This window comes from Catharus ustulatus, chromosome 2, assembly GCF_009819885.2.
Source record: "Catharus ustulatus isolate bCatUst1 chromosome 2, bCatUst1.pri.v2, whole genome shotgun sequence".
In the NCBI taxonomy this organism is placed as follows: Eukaryota; Metazoa; Chordata; class Aves; order Passeriformes; family Turdidae; genus Catharus; species Catharus ustulatus.
The window spans coordinates 36,040,162-36,060,116 of NC_046222.1; the positions used below are offsets into that span (position 1 = coordinate 36,040,162).

Consider the following 19,955-nt stretch of genomic DNA (forward strand, 5'->3'; position numbering starts at 1 on the left):
AAAATAAAGTGATATGGTGTGTATCACTTGAAACTTCACTTGTGAACTTTATGATGTATTTTTATCATGCTCTATTTTTATCACACTCTTAACTTTAACATTTTTGTAACAAAAAGATCATTGCATTTGGAACATTTCTGTTACCTTTCTGCATCATTGACTGATGAGATCAGGTATTGAGAGAAACGAGAAATGTTTTAGTGGAATTAGTCTGGTTTTCTACTAATTTCATTCACAAAAGCTGTTGATAATCTCTTTTTCAAGTTCAGTCTGAACTTCAAAATCCCAAATAAATGAAGGACAAACTTTTGGGTGTCACCTTAGGGACTACACAAATTAGTGCCTAACTTCACATGCTCCTGAGTTACTGCTGTAGACCAAATGAAATGGTAAGATTTTTCCTATTGGTTTAGTCTCAAGAAAGGCAACCAAGCAAAAAAGCTGATCCTACAAGGTGAAGATCCATTCTTGTGGGTTTTGCTGCACAGTTTGATGCCTGTTCTAGAAGCAGACTGGTGAAATTAGTAAATATTTAGTGAGTTTTCTGAAGTGTTTAAGGATTGTTCAGTTTAAATATGGGAAAGAACTGATTTCTTTTTCTCAGTTTTAAGTGACATGGCTGCCACAAAACCAAACTTTTCAGTGAAAAAATATAAAATCAGAGGTGCATATTTATTGTCAGAAGTGGTAGCTAAAACTAAGAATCTAACTAAGTGTTTAGCATGAGTGCAGATGGTGATGTTTTTAATAGCAAATTTTTAATAGCAAATTTGCCACAAAAAGCTATTTCAGTCTTACCTTAAAACTTTCAAATAAAAGTCAACAAATAATTTCATCAGACTGAAGAAAAACGATCAGAAATGACAGTGTTTTGTATTGACATTTTTAATGAAAAGTTTGTTTCAAAAAAGTCAAGACATTTTATATAAAGCTGCAAAATCATTTTGTACTCATCATTTTAGACTGGCATTCCAAAATGGAACAAAATATCCAAAACTAAATTCAGCAAAAGAAGTAATGTACCCTCTTCCAGACAAAAACTTTTGTATTGGCTTGAATGAAATATTTCAGGTCTAGCTGACCTGATTCCTGTCTTTGTTCTGTTATTGAGGGAATAATCCATTATTTGCACAGTTTATGGAGAATATGAGACAAAATATGCACAGACTTTCTCAGAACATTTGCTGCAGTCCTTTTAGTTTTGAATCTGTCTTTTGATTTATGAAGATAAAGAATGAAAGTTACTTCGTACCTTAACTACAGACAGTTTCCGCATGGAGGGCTGTGAATTCTAGAACAGGAAATTCTTTCAGGGTATGCAATGAATCATCTGTGTCTGGCTCTGGCAAAATGTGAAGTTTTACCACATACATACTGCACTCCCATTCTGCTCTTGGCAGAATACGTTCAGTTATTTGATAAATGTTCATGAGAGACCCCCCACAAGAAAAACAAGAGACTCACTTTTCTTGTCACTATGCTTAAACTTGGTTTTGGAAATGTTTAGTGTTTTCCATCTATGAGGATTTTTAGGGATAAGGCAGCATGTGTCCTTCCAGGACCATAGTCCAAGGGCTGAAGATAATATGGCTTGGAAGGAGGACAGAAATACCATTTCTGTCTTTCTGCAAGTCCAGGGTGAGTGGAACAACTCTCTTGTCTTAAATATCCACATAGATTACAGGGCGATATAATTAACTGCTTATTTGGGGGTGCAGTTGAATATATATCTCTATATAGTTATCAGACTTTACATCTCAAATTTTCAGTCCCTAAGTTTTGCATCTGCCAGCCAGCTCTGAGGTCAGGGTGATGTGCATTCAGGCAGGTTGGAAGCTCTGTAAAAGTCCCCAGTGGATATCACATATGGTGTACTCCACTGTAGCTGGAATCCAAATCCTGGAATTATCAATTCATAGTTCTGTGCATCTCTGCTGTGCTGCAGTCACAGTGGTTCCAGTCTGTCCCTCGCTACCCCCACTCACACCTCAGCAAATGAGAAAAACGAGATTCAATCAGCACTAAAAGGCTTTCTCAGGTCCTGTCTTCTGTGAGTGGTTCTACCTACAACACCGCAGGTATCAAGGCCTCCTATATTTAGAGTCAAAGGAAATGACAAAACTTTTATTTTTACAGTTATAACATACTGTGTAGTTAATTAGAGAGGATGCAGAGATGATTCTCTGACAAGTTCCTTATAAAATGTCATTCAAAAACTATTTGCCTGAGTCATCTTTTATAGACTTTACCTTTCTAAATAGCTTGTTGGGTTTGGTTTGGTTTTGTTTTTGTTTTTTGTAATCCTATATATATGATAATAGTTATACATTCCTGATCTTCATGACTTTTCGAATTAATGGCAGTAAGGGAAAAATTGAGAATCAGACAGGTAAAATATAATTCTTGTCAAGTGCAAGCAAGTAATTTTAAAATATAGAGAAAAAAAAAAATGTAGTCAAATAACAAGTGATGAAAGCAGCAAACCCCAAAGCATTTAATATTATACTTTGTTGTAACTGTGTGCATCCATAGCTGTCATGGGGCATATCTATATTTTGGCAGAAGTCCTGATTAAGTCAATGGGGATTTCAGCCTAAAAGCCATGTTATTGTTTATTACTTGGAATATTGTCAAAATTGCATAAACAGTGTTCCTTTTTAATTAGGCACCTGGTATAAAATAGAGTTTCAAAGGGAATTGTACTGATGTGTTTTAGATGAAAAAGCATTTATTGCACAGTAGTAAATTTTCTTTAGCTGCCTTTCATTTTTGTATAGATAAGAGGCAAAAAAGGTTTAAAACTGGGTTGTCCTGATGGAAAAGCTGTGGAGGATTACACTTAAGGTCTTTTTTTTTTAAGATTTATTGTATATGAACGATTTAGAGAAAGGATGAAGCACTTAAAAGGATTTCTTAAGCATTATTCTGAAGTGTTATGTATATGACATTGCAAATACCTTCTAATGTTTCCTAATTTTCGACAAATGTGCAAGTTGATTCCCATCTTTCAGATAGAAACCCCTTCATTTGTTTCAAAGCTTTCTATCTTTTCTAACTTCCTTAGGAAGGCTGAAAACCAGTTGACAGTCGTATTTATATATGTGTGAATCTATGTGTATATGCTTTACATAATATGTTTCCAAAGTTTAAAAATCTTACTTTAAAAAATAATCATGAAATCATAGAATCATTTGGGTTGGATGAGACTTTTAAGATCGTCAAGTTCAACCATAAACCTAACACTGGGGCTGTATACGTTTCTTAGCTGCAGCCTTTTAAAATAATCCATTTTTCTCCTTATGACAATGTACTGTGTGCTTCTTTTAGCTAAAACAAGCAAGTTCCTTCCGAGAGATGTTTAAAAAATGTATTTTAACACAGTCACTACTATAAGGTAGAAAGGAAGGCAATGGGTAACACAAGATTCATAGTGGGGAGAAATCTATTAAAAACTAAATTCACAGTAGATAAAAAGAAAAGGGCCTGGAACAAATGAAGAATTTATAACAAACACTGGGGAGAGGATGAATAAATTGTTGTGAAAATGAAAGAAGAGATGAAGCAAAGAAATGAGAAAACCAGAAGGAATAAAAACGTTTCTCTAGATCACATGAGCAAAATACAGTCATTTCACAATTATAAGCTGCACTGAGTATAAGCCGCACTTCTGGGTGTGGGCAATTTTTCGTTCTTTGCCCATACATAAGCCGCACCTGATTATAAGCTGCACGTTACAATACAGAGTGTGATAAAAGGTATCTATTCTATCACCATCTGTTGAGGGTGGGGGCAGTGATCCTTGTCTCTGTGTGACATATTCTGCTAATGGGCCATCCATTGAAACCAGGCAGGCCATTGTTCTTTATCTTTTCACAACCCATCCTTCCTCCAGCGAGTCGTTTTCTGCTAATGGCCATTGAGTCCCACTGTGTGACTGATAAAATTACTACATCCCATTGGAAGTTGCTCCAGCCAGGGGGAAGAGCCCAACATTTCTTACCAAGATAAAAACAGAGGTTTGGGGACACTAAGGGAGCCCCTTTCTCCACTGGACTCCAGAGGAAAACTGGATTTCTCCACATCACCACTGGACCTCCGGAGGGAAACTGCACCTTGTAGAGGAGCACTGCTCCAACTGAACCACATCTGTCACTGCAGGAGGATGCAGCCACCATTTAATGAGACTGCTGCCAACACCCTGCCTGACGGGGTGTCAGGTTGTGCTCTGACTTTGTCAGGGTTTGGAGTTTGTTTCTTTGTAGTACTGTATTTCTATTTTAATTTCCCCAGAAAAGAACTGTTATTCCTAATTCCCATATCTTTGCCTGAAAGCCCCTTGATTTCAGAATTACAATAATTTGGAGGGAGGGGGTTTACATTCTCCATTTCAAAGAGAAGCTCCTGCCTTTCTCAGCAGACACCTGTCCTCCAAACTAAAACAGCAACTTTTTGTTCTTTGTCCGTATATAAGCCACACCTGATTATAAGCCGCACTTCGGGTTCAGACCTAAATTTTAGTCAAAATGGTGTGGCTTATAATCGTGAAATTACTGTAGTGTGAAGAACAGTCACCACATTAGAAGTATCAGCTCAAGTAATAGATATATTGAATAACTAAATTGATTTGTTGTGCATAATATCACCTTAGTACTGTAACTACAGGTTTTCCAAGAAATTCACCAGGAATAAAATTCTTAACAGATTATGTTCAGAAGAATTTAGCTGCTCACTGTAGAAGTGAATTAGATTAAACCAAAATGGAAGCACTCTCCTAAATGCTAAGTTAGCTATATCTGGATGCATAAATTTATGGACATTTAATGGGACCATAAAACAGAATTTAAATTTCCTGGCTAACTACTGTTGGTGATTAAAATTAATATGCTATATATTAGCTAACCACAACGCTTGATATTAAGAATATTTTAGAAATAAATTTTCAAATAAATTTCACAACAGTCTTCTGTAGTAGCTAAGTCTAACTGCATCACTCTGCTGGAGGATTGGAATAGGAAATAGGAGCCTGGAACAAAGGAAGAGATCTTAAGTGATTGGTTAATGCTCATGGTGAAAACAGGATAAAGAACAGAGCTGCAAAAGTTCTCAACCACACCCTGGCTGGCTGTTGCACTTTACACAGGGGGCCAGACAAGTAGTGCACAGATTTGAAAGCAGCACCATACAAAAGTTATCTTCCAACACAATCATATTAGAATAATGACTGTAACTTTCGATTTGGGTGGATCCATTCTCCCCCTTTGAGAGCAGAGGGAGAGTTGAGCACATTAAAAAGCTCATTGATTAGATGTCTGAGACACACACTGCTGGGTGATATACAAACCTCAGCAAAAGATTTCTCACTATTGGAAAAGCCGAGTTTAAAAATATGGTATTTCTAATAGGAATGTTTATTATGGGAAGCATATTCGCAATTCTAGTGTCATTGTATGTTGTAAATTAAGTATTAAACCCAAATATTTTTTTAGCCTTGTCTGTTTCCCCTGTGAACGAACTACTGATGCAGCGTATCCAGATTAAGATCGATTAACAATTCTGTGAATTTTGCCCAGCAGCTATAATCCTTGGTTGCCTTAGCAACTTGGTAGATTAAATCATAAGCTAAAATCCAGGGGGTTCAATTAAAAATTTTTGTTGAAATTCAAATTCTTTTGAGGGTGAAATGGCCAATGATTCAGTACATACTTGAGAATTCTCAGGGTCTTCTCCTTTCTCTTCAGTGTAATTATTTAGAAATTTAATATAGATCTAATATATTGTTTGGGACATATTTACCTATTCCTATTTATTATTGGTGCTGGTGAACTAAGAATAAGGAATCTTTGGGGTTTTATTACACAGCAAAGCACAGACTAAATTTTGTCTTACTCAAAGAATCATCTGAGAATAATCATATTCTCTTAGCTATTCACCTTCTTTTGACCATATTGATCTTTCTGCTACTGATTTCTTATATTTCTGTCCTCTCATCTACCTCTTGTAGCTGTTTTTCTATCACCTTAATGTCCATTTATTTGAGTAGATGCACTTTTTCCACAATGCTCTTGAGGGAAGTCTCATTTTGAAAGGATGAGAAAATTTGGGCTTTTCATCCTGGAGAAGAAAAGTCTCCAGGGTGACCTTATTGGGGCCTTTTAGTACTTGAAGGGAGCCTACAAATAAAGCGAGAAAACAGTCTTTTACACAGGCATGGAATAATAGGACAAAGGCTGTGACTTTAAATTGGAAGAAAGTGGGTTTAGATTGGCTGGATGGGACTTTAAGCAACCAGGTCTAGTGGAAGGCATCCCTATCTATGGCAGCTGGGTCGCAACCAGATAATCTTTAAGGTCCTTCCAACCGAAATCATTGTAGGGTTCTGTGATTTAGTGCCTGTCAATCTTTCTCAGAAAAGTCTTTGTCCTGCAGGTATTTTGATATGGTGCCAAAAACATAAACACCAAACCATCATCCACCATGTGGATTCTGACTTCTTGCACAACTCTTGACTTTTGTTCCCCCCCTCACACAAAAGGAGCTAGAAATTAATACATTACTGCTTTCTATCTTCACTTGTCCCAATGAAAAGTTTTCTTCTTTGCTTATGTTCCTTTGCTTTGTTCTGAGTCTCAGCAAGGACAGACTCTCAGTTCAGCCACTAAATATATTCCATCACACCCAATGATATTTCAAACCCATTTTAGGCAACGCTTTGTATTTTCTTACTTTCATCTTCCTTAAAGAGTTGGCACCTCTTCTTCCTCAATCTATAGAGCTGATATTTTTGGTGGACAAAGAAGAAACTACGAAGATGAGAGGAAAGAAGGTGCTTCTTTTGAAATAGTGAATTGAGCAACATAAATAAACAGAAAAATGTAGCATAAGAGAAACATAAGTGCTCCTACAGTGTTCCAGACACAGAAAGAAAACCAGTGTTGACCATTCAGTGTGGTAACAGAAGAAGCCACCCCTTTTATTCTCTGTTTAAGTTCCTCCCTTACATTCTGGGTTTTGGTGCATATCCTACATGTTAGCAAATCTACAGAGAAGATATGCGGCAGCTGTTCTGCAGTTCTATCTCAATTGTGCTGAATATTGCTGGATTTCATAGATAAAAATGATAGTAATCAGAGAAAGAAAAGTTGATATAAAATTTAATATATTGTATAGATAAGCAACTAACATTTGACAGCTGAATATAAAGACAAATCTGAACTCCTTTAGGCCCTCTGTCAGCAAGAAATCTTTGCAGTTATATTTTATTCTACAAAATTATCCCTTAAAACCTTTTTAATAATTCTAGCAGTTATAACAAATTATGTTAAATTACAGACTAAGCCTAAAGCATGATCCTAGATGACTCCAAATTCTGAATCTAGTTTAGGACATAAAAGTGTAGCTCTGGGAGAGAAAAAAAAAAGTATAGGATAAAGTATAGGATAAAGTATAGGACTTAAAGATAAAAAAGAAGCTTGTGACTAGAAGATAGTTCTTTCACATGTGCTAAGTAATCCTCTTAATTTTTTTTTTTCATGCTAAAACCTTTTGTTTTGGCTGCATGAGAGGAACTTTTTGATCATTAAAAGCTAATTAATGAGGTTCAGTAAAAATAAAAGTTCTGCTACCTGTTTCTCTAGAATGCACTTCCTGGCTTTTCAGTGTTAGTTTTATAATCAACATGTCCTTGCAATTTGAGAAACTCATTATTTTTATGCTATTTAATGTTGATTATGGTTTTTGCAATCCCAGAACAGAATCTTGTGCAGCAGTGTCCCCATTAGCTGCAATGAAACCTGGCTTTGCTAAGCTTTTCTGCTGGTATTGGTGAGAAATCTGTTCTGTTGCTGTGTTATTTACAGAGCTGTTCCACTGCTCTGCACCATTCTGAAATGACATCCTTTTGTTTTAAAGTCTTTATTCTGAAATCACAAGTTTAAAACTCATGCTAGCTTCATCTATGCTCTACATTTCCTTCTTAATTTCAATTAGTGATTTAAAATTAATCAAGTGAGAGTAGTCCAGAGGGAAACTTTTGTGATGAATGAATGGGTCTCTCTTTGTTTATTTATCCTAAAATAAGAAAGGCTAAAGAGAAAAGCGGGGGGAAGGTTTACAAATAATTTTGTATATATTCTTGGAAATTTAAACAAATTACTATTCATTTATACTTAAGATGTAATGAATACTATAAAGTCTTACCTTTCTTAATCCTGCTGACCCATAAAACATTTCAGTCTGCACACTTTAAAAGGCTCAGTAGGGATCAGCATTAGCAATGTCTTCTGATTTGATGAAACAAAGGCACAGAGTGGGGAAGGGATTGGCTCAGAGTTGCACAATTTCACGGCTGAGCCAGCAGATCAACCCAGTTTCCTAAGTCCCTTTCATGCCTTAGCAATTCTGTCCCATCACTAATAATCAGTATTGTGCATCATAGATCTAACAGCTAAAACTGTTTGCAGCACATCAGAGATGCTTTAATAGGATGGCAGGATTTCAGACTTGATGGATGAGCGCTGAAGGAACTGCGGCGCCAGATGTTGGTGGGAACTCACCTGTCCTAGCAGTAGGGATCACATACTGTCAGAGGGGCTGGTTCAGAACTTTTGGTAGCTTGCAAGGCAGATATTTTTGAAACACATCTACAAAGGGAAGGGACCTTAAGTATCATTTAGTTCCAAGCCCCTGCATTGGCGAGGACACCTTGCACGTGTTGGCCAGAGCTCCATCCAAGCTAGCCTTGACCTTGCAGGGATGGGGTATCTGCATCTTCTCTGGACAAATGTAGATCTCAAAAAGAAAAAAAATATCAAAAGATTCCTTGTGTACTGACAACAGCAAGGGTGGCATGTGATGCATTGCAATATTAAATATTTTCTGCTGTGCATGAGGATTTAAACGAAGGTTATCTTAGCAGATTGATGAAATACCCAGCTCTTCAATTTCCCTAGAGAAGTAGCTGGGTGATGGTCACCCAAATTATAACAAAATACATGGTTAGCTGAGGTAAAACCAAGTAGTTTTTCATTTATGTGCTATTCTGCAATCTCATAAAAAAACCCTCTAAGCCAAGAAACCATAATTCAAAAACTTGCACCGTAAGATCCATTGGCCAGGCCCTTGTAAGGAGATGTGCTGATGGAGAGAGATTGCTCTTTAAGACAGCTCTCAATGAGAAAGTGTTAGGAGGAGAGGAGAATGGGTTTGAGTCATGCTGTGGACTTTAACAGATTGCTTTCCAACTGCCTACCCCAAGCAGAGTGCTTGCTGGCATGTAGCATGTACTGAAGATGGATATGTACCATGCTGCCTGGCAGGCAGACAAGCAAATAATTGTATCAGCAAGCCAGAAGCATGATTTTGATCTCCAAAGTGGGGAGGTAAATGAGGAAATAATTTTAGTTTTTATCTAGGCTGACCTTAAAGATTAGTTCAGTAAATTTTCTACATTTTCTATATCCTGTCTAGCTACAGGTTTTTAAGATATAAATTAAAGACTCAGGAACTCTTTCATTGAGATTACTGTATCAGAGAAAAATCTTTGGATTTGGAGGCTTGCTTTCAGTTCCCTTCACAGAATTGGGATCAAATTGACACATTTTTTTCCTGTCAAATTTCTCTCTGATTTCTGCAATTAATACATAACTTTTATTGTGCATTAATGCATAATAAATTCCTGGCTTTTGCATATTTCAGATCAAGTTTTCATCTAAGTACTAAGAGATCAGGGTGTGAGTTAATAAAGCACACTGGCATCCAACTTAACTATTCAATTGCCTTTTTCAGGTACTTCTATTGAAAAATGTAAGGCATTAAAATAGCATAAATCAATGCTAATAGGCTTCACTAAGATATCCTGAATATATCCTATGAAGTAATACATAACACCATGAAGTTTTAAAATTGCAGGAAAATTTAGTCTGGAAGCACAGTTCTGCACTAACTGTACTTATTCAGAGTGCATGTGTGAAATGAATGCTAATATTGGAAATATGTTTTGTATTGGCATGTTTTACAATGCCTTTCTTGCAGTTTGCAAGAGAAAGTTCTATGGGCATCATTCAGCTTAGCAGGGGAAAAATAGTCTTATGAAATTTTAAAGTGATACATTTGGTGATGGTAGAGTAGTCTGGCAGCACATTAATCTTTACAAGGGTTATCTCTCCCTGGTGGAAAACACGTAATAAGGTGCCACTCTTTTAAATCTTCTCAAACTATACAGACAGGAAGGATGGTGAATATGTAAACCACAAGGTTTATCTACAACTTCAATTCCTAAATATTCCTAATATTCCTAAATATTAAATAAGGCTGCCCTGGGTATTATCAATTATCATCTTCAAATATGTGATTACACTTGCAGCCAGAGGTTCTGGTGAAAAAAATCAAATATACATCTGAATAAAACTAGCGCAAGACTTGCTTTAGCAATAAGGGAGGTTTATGCTGATGGTCCTATGTAAAAGAAGCATTTTTTCTTCAATAGTTACTGAAAAGTCCAGCAGAATTCCAAGGAGTGCATGGCCACAGAGCATGAACATATACTCTGATTTTTAAAAACATATTTACACATATTTAAAGTACACTGGGATGGTCTTATGTCTCTCTTAAGTCAACTGATCATCTGTGTCTATGGAACAAAACTCCAGATGTTTTCAACTCATTCTTTTAGAAAAAAGAACTTTTGGAAGTAAGAACCAAGCAAAATATACTAAGATGTCTTTAAATGTCACCAATATTAAATCAAATGTTCTGAGTGTTACTTTTAACTGTCATCATTAATTGTATAGAAGGGATATAATTACATATTCCTGACTGTCAACTCATGAAAAAACCACAAGAGAGCATTTTCTGCTCAGTAGTGTAGGATGCTTACAAATGCTATTTCAAGGTGTAATTTGCTTGGTTTTTGGACTAAAAGTGAGCTATTTCAGTCCAAGCTTTATATCACAGGTCCAATGATAGCACAAAAAAGTAAGCATGGTGTGTTGCTGATTTTGTGATGGTTAGTCCAAGATCATATGATCAGTGACAAAACACTTTCAGAAATCCCAGGAACTCTGCACTGGCAGGAGACAGGACTTGAAGTGAAGCTTGTAGGTGCTGATGGATTTTTAGAGATGATACAGTCCACATCAGGTCCCAGCCTGGCAATTAGGAGGGAAACTCTGCAGGGTGCAGCATCTGGACGGAGTTGAACTGCTTTGAAGCAAAACACAATTTGATTATCTTGGGAGAAACAGCACCTGAAAGAATCTTGGTCTAGTTGTAAATTGTGCAATTTATCACAGCAAATGGCTTTGCAAACATTTCTGAAAATTATTTTGCAGCTATAGCTTAAGATCTCCGTCTGTACTATATAAGGCTGAGATGTTTTGAATATCTGTAAGGATACCCAGGCACAGACTAATTTGAGCCAAATAGGAGCTATTCTGGCTTCTCCTTTTGAAAACAAAACACACAACAGGAAAAATGTAGCAGCTCTGATCATGGCAATTTTCCCAGTACCATCCATGAGTGTCAGCTCTGCCATAGTGCTTGAACAGCACTGTGGGAGGTACTGACCTTCCCAAATAATTATGATTTTTTACAGAAGGGAGTGATCCAGAATTGTGCCTGTGGCAAGGTCTGTAGCATGTATAACACACTAAACTGGCACTGCTTAGTTTGGAAGTGGTGCCAAACTAGCTTCTTTTCCTACACTGTGCTGGATCTATGGCTCTCTCTGTGGGATTCAGCAGCTGACCAGACATATTACTGGAAGAAACTCCATAATCAGAACATTTAAAAACTATTTCTTTAGCAAGTGTGTAAATTTATTTAAATTTTTTATTTATTTCTGGCCAGTTTAGGGTTTCTTCCCACATCTGCTATATTCCTAACATTTCCTTTTGAAGGGAGAGAAGGAAAATACTCTATGTAGTCAATAAATAAAACGTTCTATCAAAGCAATGTCCCCTCATCTATTCTTTTTGGATTGTCTCTTTGTGTCATGGTGAAGAAATTTTGAAGATAGACTCTCTGTGATTCCTGCGTCATAGACATAAAACATTCTCTCCTGAATGCAAAACCTCTGAGGTAGAATGAGATACTTAAAAAGTGCTTGAAGAGTGACAGATCTTTAATGAATTATGAATATGGTATTGACCTTTTTTTTCTTTAACAACTTAGTTGGTAGGTGTTTTGTTGCACTTCAAAAAGTTGCCTAATTTTTACTTCACAAAATATTATTACTTAAGTCTTACAGAGTGGAAGTACAGACAAAAGAATTGAGAACAAAAAAAGCAGATAACCTTCTTCAGCTCTTGTGAGGGATCTTTGACTGAGTGAGTCAAAGAATAAAGGTCATGAGGTGTTGGGAGAAGAGGAATCTAATGAAGTTCAATAAAGGCAAGTGCAGAGCTGCACTTGGGGAGGAATATCATCATGCAACAGTACGGGTTAGCTGCTGGGAAGCAGCTCTGCAGAGAAGGACCTGGGGGAAAACAATCTGTCTAGGAGCCAGCAGTGTGCCCTAGGGGTCAAGTGGTGTCCTGGGGTGCACTGGGGAGAGCACTGCCAGCAGGAGGTGATCCTGCCTCTGCTCAGCCCTGGTGAGACCACACCTGGAGTGCTGTGTCCAGTTCTGGCCTCCTCAGGACAGGACAAGGAACTGCTGGACAGGATGCAGCAGAGGGCTATGGAGATGATGAGGGGACTGGAATATCTCTCCTGTTAGGAATAGCTGAGGGAGTTGGGCTTGTTTAGCCTGGAGATGACTAAGAATTGATCCCATCAATGCACATAAATATCTCGAGGGCAGGTGTCAAGAGGATGGGGCCAGGCTATTTTCAGTGGTGCCCAGCAATAGACACAAACTGAAACACAGAAAATTCTGTCTGAATACAAACAAAAACATTTTACTTTGATGGTGACAAAGCACCGGAAGAGGCTGCACAGAAAAGATGTGGAACTCCTTCCCTGGAGACACTCAAAATCGTCCTGGACACAATTCTGTTTAGCCTGCTGTAGTTGAGCCTGTTTAGCTGGTGCATTGGAACTAGAGGTCCCTTCCAACCCTAGCCATTTTCTGCTTCTGTGATTTATGGGAGCAGTTTGAAAGGAATGACACTGTGTCCAGTTTTTATCAAGCAGAAAGACATTATAAATGAAAAATGAACAAATACATAAGAAGAGAAAGTAAAGAGGGACACTGACAAATTTAGATAGGCAATCAAAGACAAGAGAGCTTTGTCTCTGTACACCTGCAGTAAGTTTTTTTTAACATGGGATTTGACAGAGAATTAATACACCTCAACCTATCTGTGTAGAAAGCTCCATATTGTATGCTACCCTGAAGACAAAGGGACTAAGGAAGAGGAAAAACACAGCAATTGAAGGTGGGTGACTGGGGACAGTTGTCCCTTTTACAGCAGTGCCAGGAGCTGTCAGCTCAGGCTGATCAGCAGTTTAATGCTGGGCATTAAAAATAGTAGAAAATAGTAACAATCTAAAATATTAATTTAAGAGATGGAGAGGAAAACAGTCAATGCAGCTTGAGAGTGTGCTGAAGGCCAGGCTGAACAAGGACCCTGGTCTAGTGGAAGGTGTCCCTGCCCATTGCAGGGGGTTGGGATGAGAGGATCTTTAAGGTCCCTTCCAAACCAAGCCACTCTATGATTCTAGGGGTTTTTTCATATTGTGGGTACATAGAAAATGTTTTGGTTTTCAGTGTTAAGCCTTTGAGTGAATGCTGGCTATAGAGTTCCTTAAAAATATATTAAAATTGGAAAATCCAGCTTATGCATCATTCTCCAAGACTACAAAGCATTACTGTTGTGTCTAGAATACAGAACCAACAGCCTTCAGAAAGATGTGCCTCTTGGAAAATTCAAATATTTTTGAGCTTTTCCAATATGATTCAAGTTATTGTCCAGACTGACACCTTGTACTGCTAACACTTTATTCAGCGATGCTGTGTGAGAGGTCGTGACATCCATCTTGTGCAGTAACTTAGAAAATAAAGTGACTCACAACTGCACATCTGACACACCCCAGGCTTTGGCCTCTCTCTTTCCAATCCTATTGCCCTAGTTATCTTGCCAAACTGTCTGTAAATGTTTCTTGGAGACAGATTGCTGTTACATATTGGCCTAGCTATTTTACCCTCATTTTCTTCAAATCTTTTTGTCTCAGGATGGGCATATTCCCTTCTGAATGTTGCCAAATACAAGCATTTGAGAAGTTGATAGTAGTTCTGGCCTAGATATACATGAGGCTATTTATTTTACACAAAATTTTAATTACTAAATCAGACACCTAAATAATCATAAATCCATAAATTGCCTAGACTTCTTGGATGGGAAAACCACTTATATTTCTGATTCCCAAAGCAAAAATTTTTAATCAACTTCTCTGCCTCAATAATAAACTCCTATAGCCTGTGTGGCCTTATATATTTTGTAAAAATATACTCCTCCCTAAGAGATTTGGACCAGCTGTTAGGCAAGCCAGCTGAGCAGCTCTGCTCAGTTCCTGTCTAATTAGAGTTGTGCACAAAACTGCATTTTTGCTATTTAAATCTTATAGGTATAATGCTTCGGTTCACATTAAAAATGTGATCTAGAATCTCTGGTGTCTCTCCATAAATGTCCTGTCACATGTGAGGATTAAAATTTTGGATTTTAAAAAATAATACTAATGTATGTCCTAACACAGAAGTGGAAAATTATTTATTCATAAACAGCATGTGAGTGGTCATAGGAAAGAGGATGTCATTCAGACTATTTAATACCATGGTCTATGCCCACAGCTCATCAAAGGACAAATTGCTGGTTCTTCCATAGCTTCTCCCCTATGTGTGGGATAAATTACATCAGAGTTAAGTTCCAGAATCAGTATTTATTCATAAATAATAATTTGGGGGCTTTTATGGTTTTTGATATTTACTTCTGTTGGCCTGTGTTACACTTCTAAAGTACTATCACATGTGTTAAGAAACCTAATTATCTGAAAGTTATTACTTTTTCTAGTTTTCTGAAATATCTTAATCTTCATGCTTTTTAAAGAAATGAGGTTGGATGAATCAAATGTGTATGACTTTTGCAGTCTATAGTTTAACCTTTCTTTCCCACTGTGGAATTATTTGTAGGCAATTTCCTGATCATAACAATAGCTAGATATATTTTAAATGGCTAAACTTCTAGGTTTTATATTCAGCTCTATCTAGAGCATGGAAACCTAGTCAGGCCCTCAGTCTGAAGTGAATATTCAATGTTTTGAAAATTTCTGTATAGTTTCAAAAACTCTGAAAGCCTCTTAAGCAGAAGGACTCTACTATAGTGCAGAAGAAGCTCTGCCATAGACAAATGAAAAAATGTTGTTCATCTGGCAAAACTCCAATTTAAATCAGTGGGAGAAGGGAATTTAACTCAGGAATTATAGGTGTTGGTATGTTTGAAGTGAAACATCCTTCAGACTATCCCAAGTATAAAATTATCCTATGCACATATCTATCTATTTTTCTAAATTATTGCTGGGAAAATTATGGGGCATAGTATCAATCAACTACAAATTGTAAAGAAGCTAAATCTACATTAGGAATATACTTAATTTAAATAATTTTATAGAATATGACAGTGTTTTAGAGTCATATTTTACTTACAATCGTGATTTTAAAGCCTGCCCAAGAAGGACACATAAGTAAAACAGCTATTAAAAATTATATTCAATAACATTTTAACACTCTATCGATTGCTCCAGACTAGAGCCTATCAATGCATATAAAGCAGATGGACCAGATGTTTAAATGTAACTCAGATTATATTATATCAGCTTTAACTGCCTCCCTCACACTATGCATAGAAAATCACTGTGGGAAATTACCTTGCTTTCTGAAGGCCAGAACTCTGTAAAAACAGTATTTTTATCTTGAACTTCCAAAAGGTAAATACCTTCTTGCAATTTTGGGCCAGTTTCACTGAAGTGACTTTGTTTACATACATTTCAAGCATTGCTTGAAATTTCTTTCTTTCTTTTTTTCTTTTCCAATCTCTCAATTTGCATTTGTAATGTAGCTTGCCTTGCCACTGTGCCATGTTCAGTACTTGTGTAACTAAAAATGCAGATCTCTCTCAGCAAAGCACACTGCACATTCCTAAATGTACAGCTGCAGAGGCTGAATCCTAGGCTGTGTGCCCTGTCCTAGAAACAGCTGAAATGGTGACTTCCAAAGGACTGTCTGGTATTCTGTAACTCTTCGCATGGGCAAAGAAGTGCAAGATTTAACTTGTAATATTATCCATTAACATTTATTGATGATATATTGCTTGGGATGTGCATTGAGCATGCAATCAGAGGATGAGCATGCTCTTCCACACACGTGGCCTGATGAAAATCCCACAGGTAGGAACAGCTGTGCATTTGCTGTGGAGATGTCCTGCAGTACACCGAGGTAATGCATTCATGTAGCACATTTGTGTTGTCATGCTCTGTCCTGAGCTTTAATGAGGATTTACTGTTAATAATAGATGAGATAATCAAAAGGTGCATTCCTCTAGCCTTCTTCAGACTGAGACCATCTGAGACTGAAAGACTGTGCTGCCTGCTTATCTCATCCTTAAATCACATCAAATTACCCCGACGTTTGTGCAATGCATTTGCAATCTGCCATCTTTTTGTTGTCTTCCTACAGTGTTGCTGTGGGCAGAGAACCTTCTCAATACGTGCTTAGTACTTAATCCGTTATTTTAAAGAAACTACAGAAGCATAAATGCCTGTTTTGTATTTGAAAGGGTAGGCTTGAAAGTAGGAAGAAGACATGTCAGAGGGCACTTTAACAAAATAATAGCTGTGGCAGTGGTATGTGCTTAACTGAGTGAAAAGAGAGTGGGAGTGTTAGGCCGGTAGGTGCCAGGTGCAGCTGGGAGCGCTCCCCTCAGCATGCATTGAAAGGGCTTGCTGTGATCAGGATGTGCTCTGGGTCAGAGCTGGTGCTCACAATCACACAAACTGCTGTCTCTGAGCACAAGACTGGTAGGTTGGGACAACCAGCATTGTCTGGGAGCCTGAGCCCACTAGGATAGGGCACTGCTCAGAAGTCTGTGCCCTTTTGACTTTTACCTTCGCTGTGCCTTTCAAAACTTTGGCAAAGAGGAACAAAGTGAAGCGAAGAGATTTTTTTTCTTAAGATGAGAGCTCCTCTCCAACGCTGGGAATGGGATTTTGGCACATTGCTCATTATTTAACTCTCTTGTCTGGAAGCAGAAAGCATTTTAGAGCTTTCGGTTCAGTTCAACTGGAGTTTTTGGAGATACTTGTTCTGGTGCACCACTGTGTGCAGGGCAGAGATGTGTTGTGTGAGTCTGTATATTAAATCTTTTCTTCATTTAGCTGTGGGGAGTGGTGGAGAAACAGACTTTCATTCAGCTTTGGTTTTACTTCTGGAAGGTCTAGGCATGAAATATGGTGTTTTCCAGGATGCTTGAACAATGAGAAGTAGGGATGTCCTTGATGATCTTTTCTATAAGTTCACATGAGTTCATTCTAGCATCTTTGTGGTGTCTTCTGACATGTGAGAAGACAACCAGTATTCCTGGCTTGGCAAAATTCAATTTGCAGAAAGGTGTGGAAGAATCTTTGATCTTTGATTTGGCAGATCTTTGAGGCTGCTAGATGTATGAATCAAAGAAATGTATTTTCAGTGAGTTGTGCAGAACAGAAATTTTAAAAATATCTGTTGACTGGGATCCCAAGAAAAGTTAAATGTAAATGTAAGTTAGACAGCAGTACTGACAGCCCTGGAGAAGGCTGAAATGTTCTGATTTTTTGATGAAAATGAAAGATAAATATTTTGACAATTTCAAGGAACACTTTCTCAATTTTCTACTGGCTAGAGATCTCAAAAAGTTTCTGTTTTATTGAAACACTCAAATTTAAAAACTTTAAAGTGTTTGGAAAGATGCTACTTTTTAATCTTGTCCTAAAAAATATCACTGCTTTTTGGGGTTTTTTTAAACAGCTCTAGTCCTTCTCTTGTTGAAATATCTCACTAGCTATAGGCTGCCTCAATTATTCCCCTGGTTTTTGAGTGCCAAAATCCTCTGCAATGAAAAATTTCCCTCCACCACCATCTTTGTCCTATCAGCTGGGCTGCGAACTGAAATGGAATTAAGAAAATCTCATGTGACTTATTTTTTCTTATCCTTTTTTCCACATAGAATTAATTAATTAATTAACTGAATAAGTTAGACTGGTAATTCTTTATTCTAGATTTTAGTGTTTGCTATGTTTTTTTTTTGCTTCTGAAGGTCTCATAGGTTTAAGAAGAATAAGTCATTGTCCTTAACTTCATGTTTCCTTATAGTTCCTTTGTCTTTTGATCAAAATGGATGTAACATCATCCCTTATGACATTGCTGAAATGGGCCTTTTCATGTGTCACACTGCAGTGAAGCATTTGTGTAATCAGGTTGGATGTGGACTCTCAGAGACCTTTCAGCAGAATTCTGTATGATTCTGTATCAACCAGTGAGGGGGTAGATGTTCTCTTTCTACAGTGACTTCTCTCACAATAATTCACATTTGTTGATACTTCTATCTTTATGCTGTCCCAGAGTGGTAGAGCATTATTCTTTTCATTTTAAGGGTGAGCAGCTGGCTTGCAATGAGTAAATAATCTAGTGCAGAAGAATTTTAGCAGAACTAAGGGAGAAAACCTGGTTCTTCATCTGGTGTGGCTTGGACTCCCCTCTCTTTGCTTTGCTTGGGCAACAGAAATGTGGTGAGTCAGTTCCAAAAACAAGAAAATCTCTTCTTTGTCTCTGACTCTACGAAGCAAGAATCGCAGGCAGTCCTGGATAAAGATTTGTTATCTATCCCTCATAATTAGTAGTAGAACATCTTATATTTGGAGGAATTAACTACATCCTTTTCCTACATATTTTTTCTCTCTCTGCATTTTAGCAGGAAAAATTTGTTTTGCTACACCTGTGTCAAGCATCTAAAATGTCCAGCATAGTTATTAAAAACTTGGCTCTGCAGAGATTTAACTTCCCAAGTGGTTCTGAAGTGTTGAACTGTAGGAGCTGTGAGGATGGCTGAAAAGCTGAGGACAGGAATAAAGAGCAAAAACTGAAATGAAAACTGGCAGAAGCCATTATCTATTGTTTATATATATATATATATATATATATATATATTTTTTTTTTTTTTTTTTTTTTTTTTTTTTTTCGTCCACATGTGGGTTCTGCGAGAAGCATGGAAAAGCCAGTCAGGAGCTCTGGAGGGGAGGGGCTGCTCAGTGGAGCATGATCCAGTGAACAGCAGAGAACGGCTGGAGAGATCCCAGCTGGGAGTGGGGAGCTGCTGCTTTGGCACAGGCTGGGAGGGGGACTGAAGGCAACCCAGCCTGTGAGATGACAGAATGGTGTGTATGGGCTGCATGGACTCTGCTGCTGCTCAGGAATGTGCTGCTGAGTGGGCTCAACCCACACAGGTACACGTGTGTCTGCCTGCAGGGAGATGCTGGCATGAGAACACAGCTATCCTGTTAGATCTCATCACTTGTGATTCCTTAATGCTTCATAATTCAGTGCAACCTGGCATCTTGTGCATGAGGATTTTCTGGGGAGCTTGAACAATGGCAAGGGCTAGGTACATTCACCTTGAACCTTTAAATAATGCTGGGTCAAAGCAGTCAGTGTGATTTGCTGGTTCAGTGCCTATAACTTGCAGTGTTTCTGCTTAAACTGACTTTTAAATTTTGCTCTTGGGGCTGATAAAGTGAAAGTGAGATTTAAGGATGCCTTTGAAAGGAAAGACAGCTTGTCATCAGCAAGGAATAAAATAATGTTTAAGATGGGATGATATATATCCTCATGCTTGTTCCTGCAACTATTTTTTTTCTGGGGTTCTTTGGTGACTAGCAGTGAGATGAACAACTCTTTATAGGCTGCCTGGCTTGCTGTTCCTAATAAAGAG

At 37.7% G+C, this 19,955-nt stretch overlaps 1 protein-coding gene across 20 annotated transcripts in view; it reads left to right on the top strand.

The window, feature by feature from the left end:
* Nucleotides 1-19,955, top strand: part of DLG2 (discs large MAGUK scaffold protein 2) — a 1,022,753-nt gene that overhangs the window by 487,245 nt on the left and 515,553 nt on the right. The window lies entirely within an intron of this gene.